Genomic DNA, 13,866 nt, shown 5'->3' on the forward strand with positions numbered 1-13,866 from the left:
CTTCTGCCAGGACCACGGTGTTCTACTTCACCAGCAGCGGCGGGAATTCATCTACTCACGCCATGTACTCAGGAACGGACAACTTTGAAAATGGAGATGCTCGGTTTCACGTGGACAAACTGTCTTTGCCTCCCTCGTGCCTACGATTACAAAAGGGAGAGGAGGCAGAAGGTATCTCCAAGGAGGTTCTGATGGACTGCGCCCATCGATAGCGTTCAAGGCTGCAAGCTGAACAACGTTAATGTGGCTTACATGCCGTGGTCGAACCTGAAGAAAGCAGCTGACGTGGGTGTGGGGCCGACGGGCTTTCACGGGCAGAAGCATGTAAAGGTGGCGGTGGCGAAGAAAGTGAAGGAAATCTTGAACCGATTAGAAAAGATCAGTTTGGAGAAGTTTCTAGACCTAGCAGCAGAGAAAGAAGATAGAGACTTCGAAGAGAGGAATGAGAAGAAAGCCCAGACTCAGGAAATGAAAAGGAAAGAGAAAGAAGAAATGAAGAAGCAAAGGGAAATGGATGAACTTGGCTGCTTATCCCTACTGAAAGTTGACACTATGTCCTCAAATCAAGATGGTCATGGTTCCGATGAGTTCATGTGTGCTGAGCAAAGAACCTGGGAAGACATGAAAGTGCAGGCCATTACGGAGCTTCTGAGTTACATCTGTCAGTACTTCGGGAAGGCTGGCTGCCTTTGTTTTTGAGATAGACATTCGAGCAGGCCAACTCTGAAAAGTGTTTCTGTGGCTGTGGTCTGTCCTGGAAACAGATGTCATGCAATGCATTTTCTATTTCCAAGACACTGACTTGTATGAAGAAGACTGTTGGTGGGTTGTTCGGGCCAGGCCCTCCTGACAACAGTTTCCTGATTAGAGGAAAGGCACGTGGGTTTGAGGCCAGCAGCAGTATTTACTTAACATGGATATCTTTTTCTTTATTTTTTTAAAAGAGCTATCAGACCACCATTTGCTTTTGAGGGTCATCTGTAACTTTTGTATTCACTTGCACTGTTTTTTTTTTAAAGCTTTATTTATTATGTATGTGAGTACACTGTAGCTATCTTCAGACACACCAGATCCCATTACAGATGGTTGTGAGCCACCATGTGGTTGCTGGGAATTGAACTCAGAACCTCTCAAAGAGCAACCAGTGCTCTTAACCACTGAGCCACCTCTCCAGCCGTTAACTCGGATTTCAGTATTGGCAAATTCTCTCTTGCTGGCGTCAGAGTAGCTGGCCCAGCTCCTAGCTCCTTCTCAGGGTTATGGTCTCACTCCTCTGAGGTGAGGGCCCCATCTCAGCATCTAGTTACATAGTTGGTCTTGACCAAGCTTGGGAACTCCTCACCCGGAAATCACAAGTGATCCAAGCCACACATATGACAGCTAGACTTCTGAAGTCATTTCTGTGTGTGCAGGGAGACAGGAAAGGGTGCTCTACTAGTTGTGAGAGGGACACAGATTGCCTCATGATTGTCTTGACTGTATCATAAAACAAAAGTCCACTGTGGGTTGCAAGCTTTAGAAAGAACCAAGCGTTTCCCCTAGCCAGCCAAGGGATCTGTTTCTTTCCTTTGGAATAATACTGATGTGGAATTGTAACCAGCAGTTGTAGGCTCAGTGACTTCACGTGGAGCACTGGTGCTAGTCTGAGCCACCTGCTATCCAGCAGATACCTTTTTGTTACAGTGTTTAAGGGAACCCCTGTAGAGACTCAGCAGAACAGTGAGAGAGGAGAGCGAGCAAGGTCGAAAGGGCAGTGAGTGAGTGGTACGCAGATCCCTATTGTGGTGCACCACACAGTCAGTGCCCACAGCGCTGGGGCGCTGAGCTGGCAGAAATGATTTCTTCGGCCAATGTACCAGCTGTCATCACTGACGCATGGGCAAAACCAGACCGATGACTTCTGGTATTGAGCTGAACGGGAAAATTCCCTGAGGCATAACTTGTTAGCCAATTTGAGGGGTATGAAAGTCAGCACCAGAGATCAGAGCATGCGTTCGTGTGTGTGTGTGTGTGTGTGTGTGTGTGTGTGTGTGTGTGTGTGTGTGTTACTTAGAATGGAGTTCTATGATTTAAAAAAAATTGTGATAAAGTATCATTTTTATCAGGAAAAAAAAGCCAACAAGCCAGGGATGCTGGCACAGGCCTTTAATCCCAGCAGGCAGATCTCTGAGTTCGAGGCCAGCCTGGTCTACACAGTGAGTTCCAAGACAGCGAGAGAAAGCCTGTCTCTAAATAAATAAATAGATAAATAGATAGATAGAAGACAATAAAGATAGATAGATAGATAGATAGATAGATAGATAGACAGACAGACAGACAGACAGACAGACAGATAGATAGATAGATAGATAGATAGATAGATAAAGTTCTTCTTATGCAGCCCAGGCCGGCCTTAGATTCCCAGCAGTCCTTCTGTTTCACCCTTCAGGGGCAGGAGGAGCGTGCTGAAGGGTCTGTCCTCGTTCAGCCCAACCCTCCATGACAGGACTGCTAGGTTTAATTCATCCATTAGTTAGTCCTGTGGTTCCTGGGTCACTGACAATTACATTGTCACTACCAGATTCTAGGAACCCAGAGCCCATGAGTGAGTTTTCCCAGCAAGACACGGCATGGTTTAACAGTGACACCACCACCATCACCAGAAGATTGTGTTACAGTGCCTTTCGTGACTCACAGTATCCAGAATCCTCACTCAACACTAACAGTAACATTAACAGTATTGTCATAACCCTTTTCACCCCTTTCCCATATACCCCCCTTCTGTTGAGGGAACCCGCCTGAACAGCACCTCCCACCCTAATAGTGCAATCATTTAAACAAATCAAAATGGAGGCTGGGTAAGACCCACTCTGTGAAGTCTGGATGAGGCAGGGAGAGGTCCAAAGCCATCAGGGGATGACAAAAGTCCAACACAAGCCGACCCTGTACTATCCCTGAGGTGCAGAGAAAGCAACCACAGTACGAAGACCCTGTTATCACTGATGTCCCAGGGGCCTTACTACCTGACTTGGTGAAAGTTCCTTTCCTACAGAGAGCACGTTATGGACAGAGGGGTGGCCACTGCAGGGCGGCCACACAATCACAGTCTCCCAGTCTCCCACCTAGGTCTCCTGGAACTTCCCTGACAGAGGTGAAGATCTCCCCAGCATGCGGCCTATGCTCACAGAGAGGGGGAGCCACACCAGCCAGCCCTTCCCACCTCTCCTCACCAAGTCTCTGGTGCTTGTCTGTTTGATTTGAGACTGGACCCCCTCTCCCTATGTAGCTCTGGGTACTCTGCTACTATGTAGCCATAAATAGACAGTTGCCATCTGACCATTACAAATGAATAATTGAATTAAAACAACATAGGAGTTGGACCAACTCAAAAAGCTGAAGTAGAGGGATCATGAGTTCAAGGTTATCCTTGTTTCAAAATTAAAAAAAAAACAAAAAAAAAAAACAATTAAAGGCTGGATTGGCCAAGTGTGATGACTCATGCCTTTAATCCAGTACTCAGGAGACAGAGGCAGGAGGATCACTGTGAGCTACAGCCCAGCCAATCTATGCTGTCCTAGCCACATAGTGAGAGCATCTCAAAAGAAAAAAAAGGAGGGGGTGGTTCCGGGGATATGATTTTAGGTGGCACAGTGCTTACCTGGTGTGCAGGAAGCTCCGGCTACAGCCACCAGGACCACAAGAAAGAAAAAACGATATGAATTTGAATAACAAGAGGAAAAAAAGGGGGTCAGCACACACAAAGGCCCTTGGGCCTACTCTGAAGGAAACTAACTATCTTCATAGACTTGAGCCACAGTGGCCTGTTCAGCAAGCTGAGCCCAAGCAGCCACCAGTCAGACAGTAAGGATATTTTCATTAAAGAGATATTCCTTTTGGCTGGAGAGATGGCTCAGAAATCAAGATTGAGTGCGGCTGATGCGGAGGACCCGAGTTTGATTCCCAGAACCTCCTCCTCCTGCTGCTGCCGCAGCCGCCACCGCTGCAGCTGCTGCTGCGGTTCAGCATTGTCTGCAACTCCATTTAGCCCCAGGGTCCTCTGTCTTCCATCCTCACCTTTCTCTCCTACCTCTAACCCTTCCCTCACTAGCCTAAAGGCACAGCAAAGATGACTCTGTCATCCGAGTTCCCTGCCAACCTTCAAAGAACTTGAGCCAGGCACTGTGGCAGGCACAGCATCTTGAAGGTTACATCTTCCATGTAACCTCACCGATGACACAAAGACTCTTTCTGTTCCCCTTTCTTCCTTAACATAGTCTCAGCCTCCAGGGAGCTGGGATTCCAGACTAGTGCCATTACAGCTGACTAGAAATGGCCTGTATTTTTAACTGGTTATGTTTTTTTATTATATATATGTGTGTGTCCCTGTGTGGGCATGTGCATGTAAGAGCAGGTGCCCCAAGGGGGCAGAGATGTTGAATCCCCAAAGTCCTTAGATGACAGTTCAAGCCAAGCTGGATCCAGAGGAAATGTTAAGCTAGGTAATAATACTATTGAAGTTCAGGAAAGAATAGAATTCCTCTCAACTCTTAAAACACAAACAAACAAAACCAAAGCCAAGTGGTGGAGCACGTCTGTAGTCCCAGCACTCAGAAAGCAGAGGCAGGTGATCTCAGAGTTCAAAGCCAGCCTGGTCTACAGATGGAGTTCCAGGACAGTCCGGGCTATGCAGAGAAACCATGTCTTGGAAAAAACAAACAAAATAGATCCTAGCCATTATTTGCCTTCACCCATTAAGGCTTTTATTGGCCATGAAAACTTCATTCTGCCCAGGATGATGGGAGCCTTGGGCCCAAAGACCACACTTCTCTTTCTTGGAACAAATTGTTGGAATTCAGGAATCGCCCCACAAACCACACAGACACCGATCTCAGATGCAGATGCTTTATTGAATGCACTTCCCACGACTGACCAGGGACATAGCTTCAGGGAGCTGAAAGCTAGGACCCTGAACATTTCTCAGAACCAGCTTATAAAGGCTCAGACGACAAGACCCACAATGCTGCAGGTGCCGCCCAGTGGTTGGTCCTGACTCAAGCTATTTTAGACATAAAGTTCATATTGAGCTTTAATTTGGTGGGACCTTAGTGAAGCTTACAGTTATGGAATTTCTTTAGATTAACAAACCTTAGAGAGATGGCTCAGTGGTTAAGAGCACTGACTGCTCTTCCAGAGGTCTGGAGTTCAAATCTCAGCAACCAAATGGTGGCTCACAACCATCTGTAATGGGATCTGATGCCCTCTTCTGGTGTGTCTGAATACAGCTACAGTGTACTCATCTATAATAAATAAATCTTTTTTTTTTTTAAAGTAACAAACCTCATAGCATTCAGAGCATAACAGGATGTGGTCATCATGACCCTGCTCTGACTCAAGTCACTTCTCTGTGTCAGAGTCGGGTAGGCTGTGATTACAGTATGAAGTAGCTGGCGGGCACGGAGCAAAATGGTTGCTGCTTTGGGGAGGGCTTGGCTCTGCTTTGCAGTAGATTAAAGACTGTTTATCTTCTGTGGCTGCAAAGTCAGGAGACGTGGTTGAGATAAGAGATAGTGGGCACATTCTGGTGTTACGTTTTAGTGTAAGTTGTTTCAGGCTAGGAAGGTAGAAAGACAGAGCTGTTGCATTTATAGACCTCGATTTACCCTGTAGCTTGGAGGCCAGGGGAAGGCCCTCAACTGCTATTATGACCTCCCCCCATTGTTTTCTTTTAAAGACAAGGTCTTATGTAACCCAGAGTAGCCAAAAACTCACTACATAGCCAAGGATGACTTTGGATTTCTTACCTGCCTATCTCTCTCAAGTATTGGGATCACAGGTGTGTGTGTGTGCTCGAGCATGCGCGGTTTATAAAGTGCTGGGAACCGAACCCATGGCTTTGAGAATGCTATGCTAGCACTCCTCAAATTGAGCCACGTTCCCAAAGCTTCTGCTAACTTCTTTGAGATTTATTTTGTGTATATATGGGTATCCTCCATGTATGTCTGTACCTACTGTGTGCATTCAGTGAGCCAGAAGAGGACATTGGATTCTCTGGAAATGGAATTACTGACAGTTGGTAGCTGCTATGTGGGTGCCGGGAATCAAACCCAGATCTTCTGGTCGAGCAGCCGTGCTCTAACCACTAAGGTATCCAGCCCCTGTCCTTTCCGGTTATTTTAACCTCCACAGTGAGCAGTTTGAGGATTACTTGCTGTATCTTAAACACTAACGGTAACCCTAGTGTTTGAAAGGGGTTTGTTTATTGTTCCTTACTTTTAGTCCGCGTTTATGAATGCTTTTCTTGCATTAGATGTATTTGAGTCATGCATATATGCCTGGTGCCATCAGAGGCCTGAAGAGGGAATCAGATCCTCTGGAAACAGTTACAGAGGGTTGCGAGCTGCTATATGAGTATTTGGAATCGAACCTGGGTCCTCTGGAAGAGCAAAGAGTGCTCTGACCACTGAGCCAACCCAGGTGAGCTGTAATCTCAACACTTGAGAGATAGAAGTGGCAGGATCTGGAGTTCAGGGATGCTCTTAGTAACTGTAGGTTTGAGTCAAGCCTGGGCTACATAAGGCTTTGTCGTTATAACAATTAATTTTTTAAACAACAACAACAAAAAGTCATCTTGAAACTGTCTCTTTCCCTCTCCCAACCGCCTAGAGCTCTGCTCCACCCTACCACCACCGAATCACCTCATCTTTCGATGCCCCGATTTCTCTATCCATACAGGGAGAAAACAGTGTTACGCATCCTTAGTGCCCATGCTGATGTCTAAACCAGACAATGTGTAGCCGAGAGTGTGTTCAATCCCAGTACTTGGGAGGCAAAGGCAGGTGGATCTCTGTGAGTTCAAGGCCAGCCTGGTCTACAGAGCAAATTTCAGGACAGCCAGAGCTACATAATAGAGGGACCCTGTCCCCAAAAAATCATTCAAGCAATGTGTACAGCATAGTTCAATACCAAACTTGTCATGGCCCTTTGGGGTGTCTGGTTGCAGAGAATATGGCTTCTCACAGAACTGGAGCCAAGGCTGAGGCTCTGACCAGGCTGGGACCCTCACTTTCTGACACATTGGCCCTGTCTCCCGGTCTCTCTGGCAGCCAAGCTTCTGCTTAGGCTTGTGCTGTCCCTGCCATTGTTTCTTTGTATGTGCGCTTGCACTTGTAGAGGTCAGAGGTCAGCGCTGGAAATCTGAGTGGGTGATGAAATAGAAAACAGGCTTGACATGAATCGAGTTCGACTGTGCAGAATCCGGTGACAACTAAGAGATGCTAGAGGAAGGAGCCCCAGTGGAGACTGCGCATGGCAGGTCCCTGCATTACAAACTTCTTCCTAACGCCTAACGTATAGACAGGGGTTGGCTATGTTAAGTATTAGTGGAGTGAAGGTCTGGGTAAGTAGCTCAGTGGTAGGGCTCTTATCTAACACACACACATATATATATATATATGAATATGCATTAGACTAATATTAATATACAGATACTAATATTAAACTAATATATTACTACTAAGTATATATGATAATATGATATATAACTATATATATTAATAACTAAATATATAATATATTTATATAATATAAATAATATAACTAAATATGTATAATATATATAATATATGTTAATAATATTGTATATATATAGTAATACTATAGGCTTATATATATTAGACACACACACACACACATATATATATATATACATATATACTGCACACACACATACATACACATTCAGTGCACTGGGATCCAGAGAATTTGGGAATCACCACCATCAACCTGCCTTCTTTAAAGGTGAAAAAAAAAAAAAAAAAAAAAAAAAACCCAGGAGAAGAGGAAGACTTAGTGACAAGACAGGAACCAGAACACAGTTGCCACCCCCACCCCCACCCTCACCCCCATTCCCAGTTTCAGGCAAAAGCAACCAGGCTGCTGGGGAACAGCTCTGTGGATGAGCATTCCCCTGGTGTGCCAGAATCTCTGGATTCCATCCCCTGCGCGCACACACACACACACACACACACACACAAAATCGGCTTTTCTGGAGGCATCAAATCTCAGTTTCCCACGAGGGGGTGCTGAAGTCATAAGCTTCTTTCCGGTCCCCCGGTCCCCTCCATGGGCAGAAGAGCAGAAGCCATCTCTTCTGTGACCCTGTTTCACTTCACACTTTCACTTCACGTGAAAACAAACACCCGCCCCACCTTTTCCTGAGAGTTTCCAGACCCCCCAGAAGTTTCCAGACCCCCCTCCCAGGTTCCTTCCCAGAAAGTCAGATTGAGTCAAGGTCTCAGCTACAGCCTCAATGTGTCCACCAGCAGGGACACACTGTCAGGAGTTCCTGGGCTAGGTATTTCCCTGGGAGGTGTGAAAGCCAGGGCTGGTTGGCTCTCTTTTGTCCTAACATTTGTTGGACACCAGATTATCGAATGTTCTACGCCATGCTCTTGCACACACTTGTGGCTTGTGAGGGTTCGGAGGCACACGGTCCTGTGATAAGAAAGATGAGTTACCAGACCTGACGAGACTACGTAGCAAGGCCGTGGTGCCTCCAAAATCTAAATGTTAGGTTCCAAAAATCCAAAACAACCCAAGCAGTCACAAGAGTGCAGAAAAGCAAGATCTTCATTTGAATTAAGCCGCAGGACAATGGCTCACACTCGGGAGCTGACTGTGTGTACAAACATTCTTCTTAGTAAGGATTTAAACAGATGAAAGAAATGTATTGCATCCAGGCCACCGCTGATTGATCAGGGCCAGGGGACAGGAGCTGATCTGCCACCCCAAGCCAGAAAACTGTGCAATCATCTGTGCCAAGTTACCCCACCAACCAGGATTGAGCCATAGGGGACTTCCTTAGGAACATGTCTCTGTAGTGCGCTTGTCTGCTCCCACTGACTGGGTTATGCAACTGTGGCAGGGTAACTTGCCTACATTCAACTTGCCAACTAGGATGTCAGTTACTCAGGGAGGTCTTGGGGACTTAGACTTTATTTGACCCCTATTCAATGTAGAATGGCTTCTATTTGGTTCCTTCTTGCATAAAAACTATAATAATAGCAACAATGATGACAACAGCAATAATAATAAACAGGAAGATGAGAAATTCAAGGATAGCTTTGAGCACATTTTGAGTTCCCAGAATAGCCTGGACTAGATGTAACCCTGTCTCAGAAAGGACATGGCTCTGTGGGCAAAAGGGCTTGCCACACAAGCCTAATGACCTGACTTCAACCTCCCAAGCCCACAGGTGTGTCGTGGTTCTTGAGCTTCTCTGCTCACACATATGTAACACGCACACATAGTGATAAGTAAGTAAAATTTAAAGCTAAAAATACTAACAATGATAATAATAAAATAAAACAAAAGTAAAAAAATGAGTCCTTTCTCCTGAAAAGATGTATAGGCACTAGGCTCATTTATTTAGTTAGTTAGGGCAGGCGTGCTTGTGTATGCCTTTAATCTCAGCTCTAAAAGGAGACAGAGACAGATCTGAGTTCAAGCCTAGCCAGGTCTGCAGAGTGAGCTTCAGAACAGCCAGGGCTACACAGAGAAACCTTGTCTCAGAAAACCAGATGATAGATAGGTAGGTAGATAGATAGATATAGATAGATAGATAGATAGATAAATAGATAGATAGATAGATCACAAAATAGTTTTAAAGCATTTATTTATATTTATTTTTATGTGTACAAGTGTCTTTGCTTTCATGTATGTCTATGTACCATGTGTGTGCCTGGTGTTTGCAGAGGTCAGAAGAAGGCATTGGATCCCCTAGAACTGGAGTTATAGACAGTTGTGAGCTGCTATTTGGGTTCTGGGAACCAAACTCTGGTTCCTTGCAAGATTGACAAGTGCTGTTAGTCTCTAAACCATCTCTTCTAGCCCCATGCATGGTGTGTGCGTGTGTGTGTGCGTGTGTGTGTGTGTGTGTGTGTGTGTATACTGTCTCAATTGCTTTTGAGACAGGATCTCACTGTGTAACTTGGTCAGGAACTTGCCACATAGACCAGGGTGTCCTCAGATTCATAGAGATCTCCCTGCCTCTGCTTCCCAAGTGCTAAGATTAAAGGTGTATGCTACCTTCATTTTGAAAGGATCCAAAAAAAAAAAACTTGCCAGTTTCCAACTTCAAAAACTACAATAGATGTCCTTGGCCCACTTGGCCTCCCTAAGAGGTGGCCAATGGGTGGGTATGGTTATTGTCACTTCGCAAAGGAGAAGACAGACTTGCCCAAAGTCACATGATGAGAATGAGAGACAGATCCAGAGCAGCCACTTGTTGATTGAACACATCCTTGCCCGAGAAATAGGCCTTCTCGAAGGCAAGCGTGTGACTTCCAGGGGGTATCTCTATCTGCCTGTGGACAGGGAGCCGGGCTTCCTGTTGCTGTTGCATCCTGTTGTTCTTGTTAGGACGTCCATCAAACGCATGCATTTCCTTTCCTTATTCACTCTGGACAGTAACAGTCCTCTGCAGCCACGTTCTGCCTGAACGAGGCAAGGGAGCAGCCGTAGCCACTCAGCAAACGTCTATGCTGACTCTGAATGGGGTAAGGCATTCCCTAACAGTTAGTTAGTTAGTTGCTTCCCTAACAGTTAGTTATTTAGTTAGTTGCTTATTTACTTATTTGAGACTTATTTAATTTTGCTATGTTGCCTACGCTGGCCTTGAACTCATGTCACCCAACATTAAACTTACAACAGCCCCAGCCTCAGAACTCGAGAGATCCTGGCTTCAAACACACAGCAGCCTGACCTCAGCCCCCTGAGTACTGGGATTACAGGTATGTGCCACCATGCCTAGCAATCCCTACCAGGACTTATTTATTTATAATTTTTAAATTTTTATCTTATTTTATTTTTATTTACTTCTTGTTCGTGTGTGTGGAGGGGAGGTGTATATGAGGGTGTGGGTGCATGCATCAGATGTTCCGTGTCCTGCTCTGCTGATGTCTAATTTACCCCTTTGTAACAAGGTCTCTGGCTGAACCCAGAGCTAGGCTGGCGGCCAGCAAACTCCAGTTGAGCCTTCTGTCTGCTCCAGACAGTGCTGAAGTTTTGTGTGTGTGTGTTTGGCCACTCCCAACATTTTATATGAGAGTGTTTGGAACTAAAGTAAGGTCCTTGAAGGTGCCTTGTCCACTGAGCCTTCTCTCCAGCCAGCACCCTTGCAACTTGAATTTTCATATTAAGGTATTGTACGGATGAAATCAAATCAAGGCTGGGAATAGTATTGTTTTTAATTTTATTACAATTTTATTTATCTATTTTGTGGGTATGTGTGTATGTATGTATGTGGGCATGTGTGCCACAACCGGCTTCTGGAGGCCAGAGGACAGCTTGCTTTGTTGACTCTGCCTTCCTTCTTTATGTGGGTCCAGGGGTTCCAGCTCAAGTTGTCTGGCAGGGACCTTTACCAAGTAACCTGTCTTTCCAGCCCCAGGAGCAACAGTCTGTAGACATTAAATTCCATGCTCTTGGTTATTGATATAGTTGAGAGGCAGGCAGCATGTAAAATTGGCCCACATGTGTGGCCCACATGCGCAGAGCATGCTGGGAGACTGATGCATGGGGGGCAGGCTTTGGAAAGCTCCACTGGGCAGATGAGGCAAAGGAAAGTCCTGGAGGGCTATGAAGCCTGAGGAGAGCCTGGAGGTCAAAAGGCGAGTTTCTCCAGAAGCAGATGGCCAGCTGGGTGGGGTTTGGGGCTAGAGTGGCCCCAGGCACATGCCTTTGTAGCACAGTGGACTGCTTTGAACCCTTTATGTTCATGCAAAGCTAGTGTATTGCAGTGGGCAGTGAATTAAGCTGCCCCATAAACACACAACAGAAGCCATATGTGTCAGTAAAAGTTTTCCTATGTCCACACAGAAAAAGAAATAGGGATGAGGAAATGCACGCAAGCGCACGCGCGCGCGCGCGCGCACACACACACACACACACACACATACACACACACACACACACACACACACACAGAAAGTATTTTAAAAATAAGGAAAATGAGCTAGAGAAATGGCTCAGTGGTTGAGAGCACTGACTGCTCTTCTAGAGGACCTGAGTTCAAATCCCAGTAACCACATGGTGGCTCACAACCATCTGTAACGGGATCTGATGCCCTCTTCTGGTGTGTCTGAAGACAGCTACAGTGTACTCATATATATATATATATATAATCTCTTATAAAAATCAAAATAAAGAAGGAAAGAGGAAGAAAGGAAGAAAGGAAAACAAAACAAAGAACAAAACCAAAACCAAACAGTCAAAGGGGCCAGGGAGATGGCCCAGACAGTAAAGTGCTTGCTGTTTTTGACTTGAGTTCATTTTCCCAGAACCCACATTTAAAAAAAAAAAAAAATCTAATTACGGTGTGGGCCTGAAATTCTAACATTTTAGAAGCAGAGAAAGAAGGATCCCTGGGACTTGTAGGCCAACCAGTCTAGCTGAATTGGTAAGTTCCAGGAGAGACCCTGTTTCTAAAAACAAGATGGAGATCAATTGTGGAAAGCATTAGATAATGACCCCTGGCCTACACAAACACATACATACACACTCACATACACACACATACTCACACACACATATACACACTCACACATCCCACACATTCACACACACACATATGCACACACACACACACACACACACTCACACACATATACACACATCCCATACATTCACACACACACTCACATACATACACACACACATACATACACACACACATACACACACTCACACATGGAGACACACACACAGACATGTTCATACACACAAAACTGCATACAGACACAGGAATGAAAAATAAAAAGTAAATTAAGTCTGGGTGTGGTGGTGCATGACCTAATCTCAGCACTTGAGAGGTAGAGGCAGGTGGATGCCTATGAGTTCAAAGCCAACCTGGTTTATGTAGAGAGGTCCTCTCTCACTGGAAAAAATAAAAATAAATAACCGGAGACAAAAATAAATAGATTAAAAGTTTATATCAGTTTATCAGCCCACAATGTCTGACTTCCTCTGTTCCTTCTTGGGCTGAATTTCCTCCTGCTTAAAAGACAAGTGATTTTTTGGGAGGGGGGGCAGGGTAAAGGTCTCTTAAAGGACAGTTTTATTTTGAGGGTTGATTGTTTTGTTTTGTACAGATAAAATTAGCCCTGGCTGGCTTCAAACTCTATATAGACTGCAAGTTATTTATTTATTCATTAATTTTCGAGACAAGATCTCCCTAGGCCATCAGGGTTGGGCCTGAACTCAGTATGTAATCCAGACAGGCCACTAGGTTTCCTTCTCCTCCCTCTATGTGAGTTAATTTTGAAACAATATTTATTGCCTTTATTAATTTTAGCACTGGGAGGCAGCAGCAAGTGAATCTCTGGGTTCAAGGCCATCCTGGTTTACAAAGCAGGCTCCAGTACAGACAGGGCTACATAGAGAAACCCTGTCTTAGAAAAAAAAAAAAAGCTGGGCAGTTGTAGCTCGTGCCCTTAATCCCAGCACCAGGGAGGTAGAGGCATGAGTTTGAGGCTAGCCTGGTCTACAGAGTGAGTTCCGGGACAGCCAAGCTACACGGAGAAACCCTGTCTTGATAAAACTAAATTATGTTTGTTTATTTATCTATTCATTTATTCTCACGTGTGTGTGTGTGTGTGTGTGTGTGTGTGTGTGTGTGTGTGTGTCTCGGTGTGCTGGGTAGATGCATGTGGAAGTCAGAAGACAACGTTCATTCTATCACATGAAGCTCAGGACTGAACTCAGCATTGAGCTGTGTATCAAGAGTCTTTCTTTACCTGTGGAGCGGTTTCATTTACCTCTGGTCTCTATCTATCTATCTATCTATCTATCTATCTATCTATCTATCTATCTATCTATCTACCTATCTAT

Source organism: Micromys minutus, assembly GCF_963924665.1.
Source record: "Micromys minutus genome assembly, chromosome: 9".
NCBI lineage: Eukaryota > Metazoa > Chordata > Mammalia > Rodentia > Muridae > Micromys > Micromys minutus.